The sequence below is a fragment of the Molothrus aeneus genome, chromosome 1, assembly GCF_037042795.1.
Source record: "Molothrus aeneus isolate 106 chromosome 1, BPBGC_Maene_1.0, whole genome shotgun sequence".
Classification (NCBI taxonomy): Eukaryota; Metazoa; Chordata; class Aves; order Passeriformes; family Icteridae; genus Molothrus; species Molothrus aeneus.
The window spans coordinates 149,798,743-149,813,776 of NC_089646.1; the positions used below are offsets into that span (position 1 = coordinate 149,798,743).

At 50.8% G+C, this 15,034-nt stretch overlaps 1 protein-coding gene across 1 annotated transcript in view; it reads right to left on the reverse strand.

Annotated features, from left to right (window-relative positions):
- SLC45A4 (solute carrier family 45 member 4) overlaps positions 1–3,400 on the reverse strand; it is an 85,457-nt gene extending 82,057 nt beyond the window's left edge. Inside the window, exon 1 of the mRNA XM_066566822.1 lies at positions 3,299–3,400. The gene's annotated coding sequence lies outside the window, so the exon portion shown is untranslated. The remainder of the gene's footprint in view (positions 1–3,298) is intronic.
- Positions 3,401–15,034: the final 11,634 nt, after the last annotated feature.

Genomic DNA, 15,034 nt, shown 5'->3' on the forward strand with positions numbered 1-15,034 from the left:
CCTATAATTCTGTCCTCAGCAGAACTGGTGACATGAAATGATTTAGTGCTTGGTTTTCCATGAGGATACCCCTCAGACTCCGTGCCCACCGGCACAGACACACCAGTGCTACGTGAGAGCCCTCCCAGCCCCTGCCATTAGGGAAAAACAAGAGCTGGCATGAGATGGTAAATGCTGCCATGCAGTGTTCACAGAAAACCTGTTTGCGTGGGATGTGCTGGAAAAATTGCTCAAGAATGGTGCATCCTCATAAGAAAAATGATCTGGCTGCTGTTCAGGTCAGTGGTTTTGTATCAGGGCTGCAGGCTGTGTGGTTGCTTCAGTGTATGGTGCAGCCGCTGGCAAAGTGTTTGCTGTGCATGTGATACAATTCCCCTTGCTCTGGGGTGTTGGAGGCCCTTGCCCTCACCCAGTTTTGGGTCTGGGTCCATGTTCTCAGAGCAGCTTGCACTGGCACAGGGCTCCATGGCAGAGAAAGGCACCCTGTGATGTCACCCCATAGAGCAGTCTGGATCTGTTTGCTGGTGGGGCTTCATCTTTTCATGGTGGGAAGGTGTAAAGGATAAAATGCTATGCCCATGTCAATAGCAAGTGATAGCCAGGATTCTGATCCCTGCTGAGCAAAACAGTGACTGTGCTTCAGAAGTGGATGGAGAGGTTTCTGAAAACACAGATCATGAACCAGCATTAGTTGCTAGAAGAACTAAATTACAGGAATGCCCAGGTGTTAACTGGTTCCTCCCATCCTCTCCTGACAAGCTGTCAACAAGGCATGAAGGGACAGCCTTCACTCTATCTCCTTTTTCACATTAGATGAAGGGGGAAGGAAAAAAAACATCCTGAAGATCTCCTGCCAGCTAGAGAGCTGTAAAACCTCCCTCCCTCATTGTTCTTGCTCTCATACCAGCAGACCCCTGGCCTTTGACAACAGCAACATTGGTCTGTGCTTGGTTCCATACCCTTCAGGACTGGAACCATCAGCAGGACTGCCACTAGCACCAGCCAGCCCCTGTGATTTCATGGAGTGAGGTTTAACAGGCATGTTTTAATAGGAATGCTCAGTAGAGAGGGCCCTTTTCCCTCAACAGCATTAAACAAAATAATACAAATAGTAAATTTAATGAATGAAAATGAACTAGCCCTCGAGGATAGGCTGCTGCTTCTGCAAAGAATGTGCTCTTACACTGCTGAATGGTTTGGTTCTGGTCAGTCCTGAAGCAGCCACTGGGAATGAGACCAGAGTAAGGTTATGTCAGAGGAAGGTTGTGCTTTAGGTTCCTTGTGCTACTGCTTTTAAAAAATAAGCCTTCACAGCAACTGCTCTTTTCCCTCTGGAAGGAGAGCTGAGGCACAGTTTGCAGTGCAAAGTTTAATAGAGAAATGAGGAAGGAGCAAATTCCCCTTTTCTTGCAAACAGACAATATCTCTCAGTTGTGGCTTTGTGTATTGCTGACAAGTACAGACAGTGATGGGTTAGCACTGGGAGCACTCCCTGCCATCACAAACCCTTGTCCCCTTCACATCCCAGACCTGTCCCAGCACACACCAATGCCATCTCTCCCTTTTGATCCCTGGTCACCTCTCCAGGAAGATTCACTGCTATTTGCCTGCCTTTCCAATCCCCATCCTGTCCAAATCAACCCTGCCAAGTCGCCCTCCATGGCATTTTCACTATGCCATCCCAGCTGGAGCTGTGAATCAGCTTGGACCTTGTGTCCTTGCTGTGTCCATGCAGGAGGTCCTATGGGAGCACCAGGCATTTGACACCAGCTTTTGAAGAACAGGCACCAGTTTTATCCATGAGATGCCCAAGACCATGAGTGCTGAAAGCTCCAGGAGGGATCACCATGTTAAACCCAGCCAGGCTGTCCTTTAAAAGCACAGCCCTGCCTAACACTCATCATCAGAGCTACAGAAATTCCTTGGCTGCACAGCCAGGTTTGGGGTACAAGGAGCAGTTCATGTCTCTTCTCCCCAAACACGGATGTGCTTTCGCACCCCCACACAAAACGGGGGTGGTAAAAACTTCCCTGTGATGGATCTTTCACAAGCAGCATTTCTGAGAAGGCCTGGCATTCAGATGGCAGGCAGGACAGCTGGTATCAGCAGTGCCTGTCATTGTGGTGTCAGGGCTTTGCAAAATAGGGTCTGTCTTTGAAAATCTTTCTTTTTTTAAATTTTATTAAGAGTAGCCCTCTAAGCTAAGGTCTTCCTGCTCCTGACTATCTCAGAAGATAAATCATACCAAACAATGTTCCCCTGCCTTGGCATTATTGTACCATTTCAAAACAGCAGCCTGGTCTGGTAATTGTGCATTTTAACCCCTCTGCCAGGCTGCCTCCTTCAGCTGCCAGCAAGCATCCTTTTCCCAAATTAACCCAAGCACAATGAGCTGCAGCAGAATCCGCATAATTGCTCTTTTTTTGCTCCAAACAGCCCGACTTACAAAGGGGACATTCCCTGCAGCAGCCAGCCTTGCTATATTCGTTATTCCTAAATCAGGTTGCGGTATCTTTATGCTCGCATACTGCCTTTAATCGCACACTCTGCCTTCAGCGGCACCTCTGGCTGCAGCAATCCCTTAAGATGCCCTCTTTCCATCCTCTCCCAGGCAAACAAGCCAGGAGGCTCCCGATGGAGCCGGCAGTCACCCGGCCAGAGCTGCATCCCCCCTTGGAGACCGGCATGCATCTTCCACCTGCTCGGGCAGGCGCGGAGCACTCACGTTGGCGGCAGCGCGGATCCCTTTCAGCAGCTTAACTGCGGCTCATTTCTAACCCCGGCCAGCGGATCTAAGCTGCTCTCCGCAGGGCTCAGACGGAGCTGCCTGCATGACACCGAGGCATCCAGACGCCGGCTCGCCAGCTGACATGTCAAAGCAACGTCGTGGTTAGCGAGCTCATCGACAAATCGACTGACAACCCACACGGCGGCGGGAGCGGGTCCCTGCGCTCCGTGCCGCCGCCGCCGCTCCGGGTTCGCGCAGCCCCGTCGAACTCGGTGTTGCTATCTGGCGTTTTCTGCCGGTGTCTAAAATAGCATCAGGAACGTTCCCTGTTGATTTCCCTGGCAGTGCTTGCTGAGCTATGCCGGGGACCACGGCTCCCGCAGCCTGCCTGCTCGCAGCACGTTAAAAACATTTTCTTGCTTTTTCCCTCCAAAGAAGGTGGAGAGGGGGTAAAAAAAGCCCTGTTGATGTTTTTCTGCCCAGCTACCAGCAAATCCCGACCTGAGCTAATTCTGCTATGGCTGAAAGCAGAGGATGTGTGCAGTGCATGAAGCTGATTTGCTGACTTACCCTTCATCTCTCCCAGGAATGCCAGGTGAAGAAGCCGGCCTCTCGCTCCAGGAAAGAGCCACAAGAAGCTGGGCAGCAGCCACTGCAGAGCCTGATCAGAAGTTCTCTCCCTCTGTCACAGTGTGTGCAGCTTGCCAGGTATAGCCGGGATGAGAACACCCCGTGCTTTTCCCAGGATGAATGAGATCAGCACATATTCAGTCAAGGAAAAAAAAATAAATATATGTGATGGTTTGAGACCCAGAGGAAAAGTGTCGGTCCACAAGTTGCTCTGCTTTACTACTCAGGATTTTCTGGGGTGAATTTCATAGGGAATTCTGCACACTCTGCATTTGGTGTTAGATGTATTAAAAAGCAAGCAAATGGTGGTGATATCCATGGGGTAGGCAGGAACCCATTCTTAGCCACATGAGGTAGAGGACATGTGAAAGACACCCGTACAAGCACTAGAGATTCCTTTATAACCTGCAGGCTAATGCCTTTTGACTCAAACCAGCACCTTGCTGTTACAGCTCCACATGAGCTGTGCAGATCCAGACTCCACTGGTCCTGGCTTTCCTGAGTGAGGTTGTTTGGATTAAAATCTCTTCCACCTGGCTGCTCCATGACTCCCCAGGTTGACAAAGTCCCTTTCTTCTGCCATGTCCTTCACATCATGCATCTCTCAAGGCTCATCACCTGCCTGTCAGGCTGGGGATATCACTGAGCTGAAACCCTGGGGTTGACAGAGAGGCAGAAAAAGGGCAAGAGGTGCTCAAAGGACTCAGGTGGGCTGAAACATTTTGGTGTCAGTGTTATATCAAAGAGAATCTTGTATCTCTGGGTCTCTATTGTTGTGCTGGGGGGATCCCATGCTCCAGTGCAAGAGGCTCATGGCATGGCAAGAGTTTTGATGTCTGCCTTGGTCTTAGCTAATGGTTGGGAATCTGTGGGCACAAGGAACATGGCATTTTCCTTTAGTCTTGGAACTCGAGTGACTGCACTGGAGGAAAATGAGATGATTTACTCAGGATCAGGCCCCAAGGCTTGTGTGCTGGGAACCCACTCATGTCCCCAACTCCCTGGCTTTAGCTACTGCCAACTCCCTCCCTTTCTCTCTCCCAAAGCCCAGGGCCAGAAGCCACTGAGGCACTGACCTCTGCCACGGACTCTCTGCATAACCCTGGGTGTGTCCCTGCACCTCCCATCCCACTCATCTGCACAAAGTTCCTGTGCAGCTCATCCATGCAGGGAATGGGTTCCCTGCCTCCCACACCTGGCCTTGTTCCCTGCTGCCAGCAGGACTGGAATGTGGGGTTTGATGTGGCTGAGACAGTCCCTGTGAATAGGCTGAGGGGGAAGCCTGGCTCCCCTGGTGTCACTTCAGCAGGATGCAGCAGGGCAGTGTGCTGTGCTCACCTGTAACCTCGCAAGGCCAGGTTTGGTCTCCTGCATCAGCAGAACTCAGGATGGCTGCCAGCCAGACCCCAGGGGAAGGTTTATCCCACCTGCATTCCAGGTCTGGCAGAGCCTCAGGCAACTTGGTGCTTGTCCAAGCAAGTTGGCTTCAGCTGGTGGATGTGCCCAGAGCCCCACTGGGTGGGACAGCAGGCAATGAAGCAATCATGGAGGGCCAGAGAAGATGCAGGAGAAAAGGTCATTTGAGGGCAAGCTTGGCAAGAGTCCTGGGCTGGGAACGTGCTCCCCTGGGCCCAGTGGTCTCTGAAGTCACAGCACAGAAGGGCAGTGCTACATGGGCCCCTCTTTGTAGGGTGGGCAGTGGGGATGATGGACCTCCCATCCTTCTCTGCAGAGCAGCTTCTGCCTTTGACCAGTGAGGCGGCCGTGGGCATGTTTGGAAGCTACACACAAGACTGAACTAACCTACCTCAGATAAGGCTTGGATTAATTAGTCAATACATGTTAAGTGCTGCAAAGATTTAAGGCTCTGCTTAATTGTTGAGTAACTCAATCATCAGTGGCTGAGTGGGATGCCTGAGGCAGAGAGTGGATGAATCAGCCTTCTCTGGCAAGTGCAAGGTAATGAGGGAGGAAATTTTCAAGCCTGGGTGACAGTAGGATGGGTTGGTTAGGGGACAACAGCAATTACTGAGGTCACTGGGACTCACACAGGTTGTCCAGAGAAGCTGTGGCTGCCCCATCCCTGGAAGTGTTCCAGGCCTGACTGGATGGAGCCATGAGCAACTGCTCTGGTGGAAGGTGCCCCTGCACATGGCAGGGGGTTGGAATGAGATGATCTTGATAGTCCCTTCCAACCCAAACCATTCTGTGATTCTGTGACTGGGAATGCTTAGGATATAAAAAAAGGTCAGGTTCTGCATGGAGCAGCTGGGTCTAAGGAGCAGGAGTCCCTTAGGTGATGGAAGGAAAGGCAATGGTTTCATAGAAGAAAGAGGTAAAAAGACCATGAAGAACTTTGTGGAGCTCTTCAGGCTTGTTTTGGCCAAGTTACTCTGAAAGAGGTGGGTTTGGGGCTGAACCAAAATGCATTGGGGGATGTGAGAGTGGTTTGGGTGAAGTGGGGAGCACTAAATATGCCATGGACTCACCTGACTTCCCTGCAGGGACTGGCCCCATGTTATAGGCTTGGGTGGGACATGGATCTGCTGCTGAGGGCCCAATTTGTGTCCTGCAGGGACAGTTCTCCATGCAGGGATTACAAGCTGTGAGGGTTCCCATCAGGAATGTTGGTGCAGTCCATCACCAGCCTGAGACATCTCTTCTGCTGCCACAATACAACATGTCCTGTCACTCAGGGGTGAGTTTCAGACCTGGACCTGTTGTCTTGTTTCTGTGCCAGCAAATTGCATCTTCCACAGTCTCTCTATTTGCTGAGCTTTGCCCTCTGCTTCTCTCCATGTGGGAGCTTCCCAGGTATGTCATGGAGTCTGCTCCCAAAGACCTTTGAACAGGGTAGGAGCATCCTCAGACTCAGGCAGGGTGTTTTCCACCTCCTTGTGAAAAAAGGTCCCCCCTTGAAGGTGTAACTCACTGATACTGAAGCTTTAATCCCTGGGTTAATCCCTGTGCACAGGTGACTTCCAGCCATCCATGACCATGGCATCTCAGCCAGGTAAGATGAGGGACTCTTTGGCACTGTGCCTCATCCACACACATATTCCCAGGGCTTTCAATGAGGCTGGATGTGGGAAGGACCTATGTACCTGGCATCACTCTGGCTGGAAAAAGCCTCTGAGCGCTGCCCTGGTGAAACATTAATATTTTCGGAAACAGGGAGCGGGTAGGAACAGCCTGTACTGTTGTAACAGAACTGCTTGCACGAGATGAACCTCACTGCCAGGGTTGGGATGGGTGCATGTGGCTCATGTGGGATAAAGGTATGAGCTCTGGAAGGGCCAGCAGGGCAGCATGGAAGCATTGGCAAACAAGCCATAACTGCTTGCTGTCTTACCCTGCAGGCTCCCACATCCCTGATCCCAATCCTTGCCCTGCAGCTCTCTGTACAGAGCAGCACTGCCACAGGCAAGCAGCCCAGATAGGTTGCCTGGGTCTTGGATTAGACCTGCCTTATTCTTGGAGAAGCTGAAGTCACCAGCAGGCAGCCCCCTGTCCCAGCACCAGCTGCGGGGCTTGGCGTAGCTTTGCAAGGCACCCCTTGACCTCAGCATCGCCCACGTCCTTACAGCCTTGCTTTAATCCTTTTTTAATTAACTGCTGAGGGGTGTGATGGTATCAGAAGGGTGGGAGGGGGGTGGCCTGGGGTGTTTTGGGCTCGGTGTGTGTGCCAGCCAGCTGGGATTGTTATGAGCGTGTCAGATCTCACAGGCGAGTGCTCTCCCTCCAGATCCGGCTGCAGCTCAGGCATTGCGCCGATCATCCCTGCGGCTCTCGTGCTGCTCCGGGATCCTGCCGTGTCCCACCTGGCAGGTGCTGGCAAATCAAAGATTCGTGTGAAATCGGCAGCTGAAAGGCACAGTGGCTTCTCTGCTGGCACAGAATGCTGGGGAGGAGGTTTGACTTCAGTCAGAAAAGCCTGGGGAGATAACCAGAGCAGAGATGGAGTGGCCACAGGGATGTCCGAGATGGGAATGGGGGTGAGCTCAGCAGTTTGTTGGTCACTGAAATTATACAAAGGGGTTGTCTTTATCAGTGCTTGTGGTGAGTTTTCACAGGGATTCAACAACTGCTTGTCTGGGGTTGGACTTGAGGACAAGGCATATCCTGGCTTTCCACATCCCCCACATCTCCACCATGGGGCACCTCTGTTGCCCAGAGTGTCTCCAGGGATCTGATGCTCCTGGGGAGAACAAGTTGCACACTGGACACAAATGCCATGAAAGTGGCTGTCCCCAGGCTTAAAGCAGCAGTCCCTGGGTGAAAGGATGAGCTGATCTGGGGACAGATTACCTGCCTCTACCCATAGGCCTGCAAGAAGGCAGGATGACTGGAACTGAGATCCCAGGCTGCTGGCACTACCAGGGTCACCAAAAATGTGCTGGGGGTCAGTGGAGACTATGAGAGCACATGATGTGGAGTCTTAATAAAAGTACAACCAGATAATAACATCCACAGGTCCTGTGTGTCTGTCCTGCACCCTCTCTGTGATTTCTTTGAGAGAAACTTGTCCAGCAGATGTTGATTCAGCCTTTCCTTGCCCTGATGTGGCTCTTGGTTTTTGAACATCTGAGAAGATCTTGTGTAACATGGCCTTGAGGGGAATCAGGGGCATCAGAGCAGGGAACAGAGCACAGCTGCTCTTGGTCACTGTGGATAATGAGACACAGCTGTGCCCCAAGCAGCAATGAAGTTCAAAAAAGAAGGCGCTGACCTGGATGAGGTGGATGCAAAGACTTTACAAGGGGTGAACAACACTTCAGCCCCACTGGGAAAACCAAACCACATCCAGTGATGTGGAGCAGAGGCCAGATGTGTCCAGTCAGTCTGATCCCCTCCTGGCTTTTACTGGTGGAGGCTGCAGACCACTGTGAACAGCCACCTGTGGTAGCTGGTGCACAGTAGGTTCTCCATTGCTGGAAATCTCCAAATCAACACAGCAAAATTATTGCTCAAAAGGAAATTGCGGGCTTGGCAGAAGTGGTCAGTGCTGGGTTTTGCAAGAGGGCAGATTGCTGAGTACTGTTCATTCCATGTGCCTTAAACCCTGTGACTCTGAACCAGATGCTGGTCACTGGTCCCTCTTAGCCAGAGTCATGAGAAGCTTTGTGAGTGTGTTACATGGCCAGGAGGCGCTCTGCAGAATTGCTTACAAAATCTCTGCTTCGTGTGCACACAAATTTGGGGAGACTTTGACTTTGAGGGAGCCATCCTCATGCCTTGTCTTTGCACTGACCTCACACAGCTGAGTGAAAGAGGTGCCTGAAATGAGTGAGACATGTGGATGTGCAATGTCTCTGCCTGCAACACACCTGTTTCCCTGCAAGAAAAGCATGCAGGGGTCCTGCCCACCCCCGTGTTTGCTGGCCCCCTTCCCAAGCTGCTCCCATGGCACTGGGATGTGCACATGAAGAGCAGAGTGGAGCACCAGAGAGGTGCTTGGTGAGGGAAACCTGGGCTTGAAGGAGACAATGCTTAAGCAGAAGCATGACCAGAAGGTGGAGGGCAAGGAGATGGATGCATAAATTCTCCTTGATGCCTCAAACTGCTGTCCTCTGTTGAAGCTGGGAAGTTTGGCAGCAGCAGGAGCCTTGCCCCAGCAGAGGCTCCAGCATGGGAAGAGATTGCTCACAGCTCGGTCACCTGAGAATCCTCCTTGACAGAAAGCTTTCAGAACTGTTTGGCCAGATGAAGGTCCTCTCAACTGCTGAGATTCCTGCCCTCCTTTTGGTTATGCTAAGGATAAGGTTTAAAAAAATCCTTTGACTCAAGGCCTCATGAAACCTCCCTCCAAGTACAGGAATGCATCACTTTGAACTTTTGTTGTTGGATTGCTTTTTTTCCCATCAAGATCCACTAGCTCTGGGGTTGGCATGGAGTCAAATGCTCTTCAGTGAAGTCAGCCTTTAGCTGGAAGCAAGTCCAGTTATTCTTCCCCTTTTCCCCACTGCAGCCAGATATGTGTTGCTCTCCTGAAGCAATGCTGCTGGTTTTGTATCCTTGCCCCACAGCCCTTCTGATCTGCAACACAGAGGAGCCTCAGAGTCTGGCTCAGCACTCGGCAGCAGCTGGTTCAGCTGGTGGCAATGTGGAATTTTGCAGGCACCAGGCTGTGTGAGGGATTGGAAGTAACTCAGAGCTAACCTGCCTCTTATTCCTGGGGATGAATCATGGCAGTGTCTAAGCTTCAGGCAGCAAAGAGGGAGTGGAGCAGGGCAAATGCAGGGTCACAGAAAATGGGATTTCTTCATTCCTCAAAGAGTAGTTCAGTGTGCAGAGCTGCAGTGCTGTTTGGCTGATGTTTTTCTGCACTCTCCGTGGTTATTCCCCATGGGGCTCATTAAAAGCACAGGGTTTGTCCCCATGGCACTGCTGGCTTGGAGAAATGGCCACAGCTCTCTGCAGAGTGGAGCAGAGCACATGTGCTCACTTCAGTTCTGGAGCTGGAGAAAGGGTGGAGAAAAGGAAACATGGAAGGGCATCAGCTGGGGGGATCAGGAGGTGCTGGGAGGGGAAGGTCTGCCAAGAATGGGCCATGGCCATGAAACCAGAGCTCCTGACATACCCCAGGGGCTGTGGGATTGACCAGCCTGGCTACACATGCTCTGTCTGTGCTTCCTACACCCTGACCTGTGCCCACACAGGAGAAGGGATCTGTGGGACACAGCAGCCCTGCTGCAGACTCTGCCAGCTCAGACCAGACCTGGAGGCATCAGGAGATGCCCAATGACTGCAGGCAGTGCTCAGCATGGGGAATGACAAGCCAGCAGGACCATAGATGAGACAAATGGGATGTCCCTGCCAGAGGCAGGTCGTGCCTTGGCTTTGTGCTGTTGAGCTGGTGCAGCTCTTGGCTGGTCACTCTTGGGAGAAAGGCACCTGCATTGCAGAGTGTGCTCAGAGCAAGGCAGCCAGGCTGCTCTGCACCCTGGTGTGGTGGCACTGGGGTGTGTGTCACCTGTGGTGCTGTGTCACCACTTTCAGTTCCTCCTGACAGTGTCTCAGACAGAGGGAATTGTGCATTAGCATAGAGAGCTGAGGAAGGCACAGAGAGCTGGCAGGGGAACTTTTTATACCCCAGAGCTGATGGCCAAGTCAGCCTTGTAGATATTTCTCAGCTTGTCCAGAGTGGAACTTGGGCCATGCTCTGAGGGATGGAGAACCTCTGGGGTTGTTCCACCTGGAGAAGATAAACTGGGGCTCTAAGGTTTCCCCAGACCCGTGACAGGACCTAAAAGAGCTACAGCAGAGCTGGAGAGGGAGTTCTGACAAGGGCCCTCAAGTGATAGGACAAGGGGCAATGGCTTCAAACTGACAGAGGGCAGATTTAGATTAGATGTTAGGAGAAAAATTCTTTACTGTGAGGGTGGTGAGGCACTAGCAGAGGTTGCCCAGAGAAGCTGTGACTTCCCCATCCCTGGAGGTGTTCAAGGGATGGAGCCCTGAGCAACCTGGTCTAGTGGAAGGTACCACTGCCTATAGCAGGGGGTTTAGAGCAAGATGATCTTGAAGGTCTCTTCCAACCCAAACCATTCTATGATTCTATGATGACACAAAAACCAGATGGGAAAGAGAAGGACTTTTTAAGAGCCTTGATTTATTCCCATAGAAGGCTCCTGTCATGCTGGGTGGAGATGCTCTGCTCTGGGACAGTGGTCTGCAAGGGCCACAGGAGAGGAGGAGGCAAAGGCAAGAACAAGGATCCTGGCAGGCCTTTAAAACAGGAGAGAGAATTGCATGTGCTCAGTGAGAAGGAAGAGCTGGCAGAGAACCTTCCCCCTCCCCTTGCATCTGTCCAGTGCTGAGCAAACACCACCTAATCTTCCTGACACTTGCAGAAGACAAGGAAGCACTAGAGCACCATAGTGGTCAGTCAGTGAAAGCACAGCTGCAGTGACATATGCTGCATAAACCCACCCCTCAGGCAGGCTCAGCCCATCAGGAGCAGGGCTGAGCTGTGTTTCCCCACAGCAGGGGACAGGGACAGGGGCAGAATCAGGGGGGAGCCCAGACAGCCTGTCTTGCAGCTCCTGCTCTTGCTTCTGGGCCTCAATGAGCTCAACCAGCCAGAGAAATAACTTCCCAAGGGGGCTGTAGTGGTGAAGAAATAATTAAAAGCTGATCTAGGCTCCTGCTTTGGAGGAAGAAAACTCCCCTCAATTATTTTCTTAATGATTTAAAAGCACCCTTTCATCTCCAAACTGACAGGAACCTTCTATTGTTTGTTTCTCTTATGTTTGCTCCTAATCAGTTTTTGCTCAGCAGAGATGGAAATGTGGGTGCCAATTTATCAGGCAGAGCAGAGGAGACACATGAAATGGAGTGGAGAAAGTTAGTTATCAGCAAATACTTAAAGACTTGCTGCCAAAGGTGCAGGAGCTTGTTCTTGCTGCTCATGCAGATATTTGACAAATAACAGGAGGAATTTCTTGGGAGTTGATTACATTTTAAACCCAAATCAAAACAAAAGTTGTCACTTACTGCATCCAGACTTTCATGCCCACAGCAGCTGTGTGTACCCACCAGTCTGGCACCAAAACACTTGAGGCCAAGTCATCTGTCCAGGGTTCCCTGCAAAGCCATGGAGGACAAGGGATATCAGCAGCTGAGCCTCTCCATCCTGTCCCATGTCTGAAAGTCACCAGGATCTACTCACTGGCCTTTGTGTCCGATCCTGAATGTCCTGAGATGGTGTATGGAGATGTGCTGGGATGTTGCTGGCTTGTTCTGCCAGGTGCCACCAGAATGTGCTGCTTGTGCAGCCCTTCCCTGCCATTTGTTCCTTCTGGTGCATCCACACTGAACATCCACATTCCCTCCAGTCTGAACATTTCTGTTATGGAGCCCTGCATGGCAAAGGAAATCTTTTTCACTTGGAGAGGGGTCAGGTACACAGGACACTGTGCTATCTCCACACCTGGAAATTACCAGAAGTCACCTGGGTAAGATCCTGACCAAAGTTTGAAGATGACCCTTCTCAGAGCAGGAGATTGGACTGGAGACACCCAGAGGACCTTTCTGACCAAAATTATTCCATTCTCCTCTGATAGCATACAAAAGAGAAGATCTTTGTTTAGACAAGAGGAGAGGAAAGAGAAGGGGGAGCAATAACTTCAGTGTCCTTCATTGACCTTACTGATACACTTTGAATCATCAGCTGTGTATGTGACCCTGCTGGCTGCAGGAGAAACTGTGCCTTTTCCCTTCACAAGGCTCACAGGGACAGGCCTGGGATGGCTAATGAACAACCCCTGCCTCCTTCAGCTGATTTCAGAGTCCAGTGTGGGGACAGAGCTGTATCCCAGGCTCTGCCAGGAGTGGAGGCATTAGGGAACAGGCAGCTTGCCCAGCTCTGCAGTGACGCACTGGCAGCAGCCAGACTCCAATCTCTCAGCCCTCTCCATCTCCAGCCAGGCTATCTCCAAGGATAGCCCTGTGCCAGACTGCAGATATGGTTCTCTCCAGGTCCCTCCTCTGCACAAAGCCTCAGAGTGCTCACCAGGGTCCCAGAGCAGGCCCAGCCCTGGCTGCAGGCAGGCAGAGATGATCCCCACCAGATGGGAATGCTCTCCATCTCCTGTCCATCTCTACAACTGGAGGTGTGTCTGAGGGTGGGCATCCTCTGGCTTTTCTACAGGGATTTGTCCTCGCCTCTGATGTTATGGAGGGAACAGAGATCACATGCTTTGCTTAAACCCTTTGATCCCAAACACCTTGCTCTCCTCATTCACCATTTGCACATCACGTGTTGAAAAAACCTTTCTTTGGGCTTCTGAGAGCCCTGCACTGGTGAGGTAAACAACTGTTGGTCAGGAGCAAAGTTACAGTCATGCACAGCAATTGCATAAGGGGATTTCCTGGCAACTTAGGAAACCTGACAGAAATACAAATCAGAGAAAAAAAATCCCTTCTTGAAACAAGGTTCCTCAAAGAGCTCAGGGATGTGGTAACTGGGCAGGACAGACACAGACAAGGACCCTGACCTTGGCCCAGCTCAGTCACCCCGGTTACCTTGGGCACCCTCCCAGCCTGCCCTCCAGCACCAGCTGAGTCTCTGGTCACAGAAGGGATTTATCCCCCACCTGCCTCAGAAAGTTTTAGTCATCACCCAGCTGCTGAATAACCCTCTTGTCTGAATTCCCCTGCAGGCCCAGAAGGACTCTGCTTATCTAACGCTCATTTGACCGGATAATTCGAAGGCAGTTCCAAGCACTGTGGAAGTGACCTGCTCTAAGTCAGTTCAACTTTTCAATCCCCCCAGCTGCAGTATCAGCAGTTTTCCTTGTATTTTTTTCTTCTGTCTGGTGCAGGCTCTGACATTTCTACTGTCCCAAGCATTGTGTTTACCTTGCTAGGACTCAGAGGACGAATGGTGGCCCTGGTTCTCACCACAACCTGTGTGTTACCTTGTCTGGACCCATGGAAACTGCATCACAGGGGGTCTTTTGCAAAGAGTAATTCATCTTATAAGCCTTTTGTTGTCTCATCCTCAAATGCTTGAAAGTGGCTCCCAAGAGCAGGTCTGGCCTCTGAGTACAGTAGTAGTAGCTTGTTCCTGCACTGTCTCATTTTTGGGTGTTATTAATTAATCCTGCTGCTGTTTGCTGTTTTGCTGGAGGGCTTGTGTTGCTTTCTTGCTGCTGCAGAGATAAGCTACAACCTTGCCAGGGGCAGAGCACAACAGGTATTTAGTTCCAGTGCTAATACTTTCCAACAAAAACTTTTTTTTCTATGACCAATCTCGTGCCTGGCTTTGAAACACTTTCAATGGGAGCATTCAGTGCACAGCCGCCTGTGTGCACGTATGTGAAAGTTACTCAGACAATCGCCTTGTGTTTGCTCTCCTCCTCCCACTGGGTGCCCAGCTTTTCCTGAAAATGCTAATGGGAAGTGGCAAAATCATCCTGAACCTCTGAAATTACTGAGCCATCTTTTCATACCTTTCAGGGTCCAGTTCCTGCAATAAGTAGCTAAGGATGTTGATTTCTGATATACTGGAGATAGGAAACTAATACTGCCTTGCTTTCTCTTGATGTGCCTTTCCTGCTTCATCGTCCATACCTTTGAATCCTTTCCCATTTCAGCCAAGTCTGGTGAAGTGCCAATGATGGTAGATATCAAAATTCCTATCACTTTTGCACATATTAATTGCTGGACAAAGGAAAAATCTCTTTCAGTGCCTCCACTAATGGAAATACAATGCTATGAGGACTTTACATATTACCCCAGAGAAGTTTCTAAAAATCCCCAAAATGTATCTGTAAAAACCCTTCCAATCTTTTTAAAGCAGGTTTCATTGATTCACTTCTCCAAGGACAGCTTGTTCATTGCAGTGAATGATTTGCAGGGGTTTGTTAGGTCATCTCCCTTACCTTGTTGCCCTTGTAGTTTCCCAGTCTGGGACCTGGACTTGATCTGAGAGACCACAAAAACTGCCACTGCAGGAGGATGGCTTTGTAGCCTGGGTCATGCTGGTGATGGGAAGGAGGACCACAGCAGAATCCTCCAGTCTTGATCTCTGTGCTCATTAAATCAACTCCTTTTGCCACTCATGTGATCCACCTACAGCCTCAGAAGCAGGGATTCATTTTCCTTTTCAACTGAACCATTCTGTAGTTTATGACACTTCATTGTTTTTGACTTGAAACCCAAGAGGCCAGA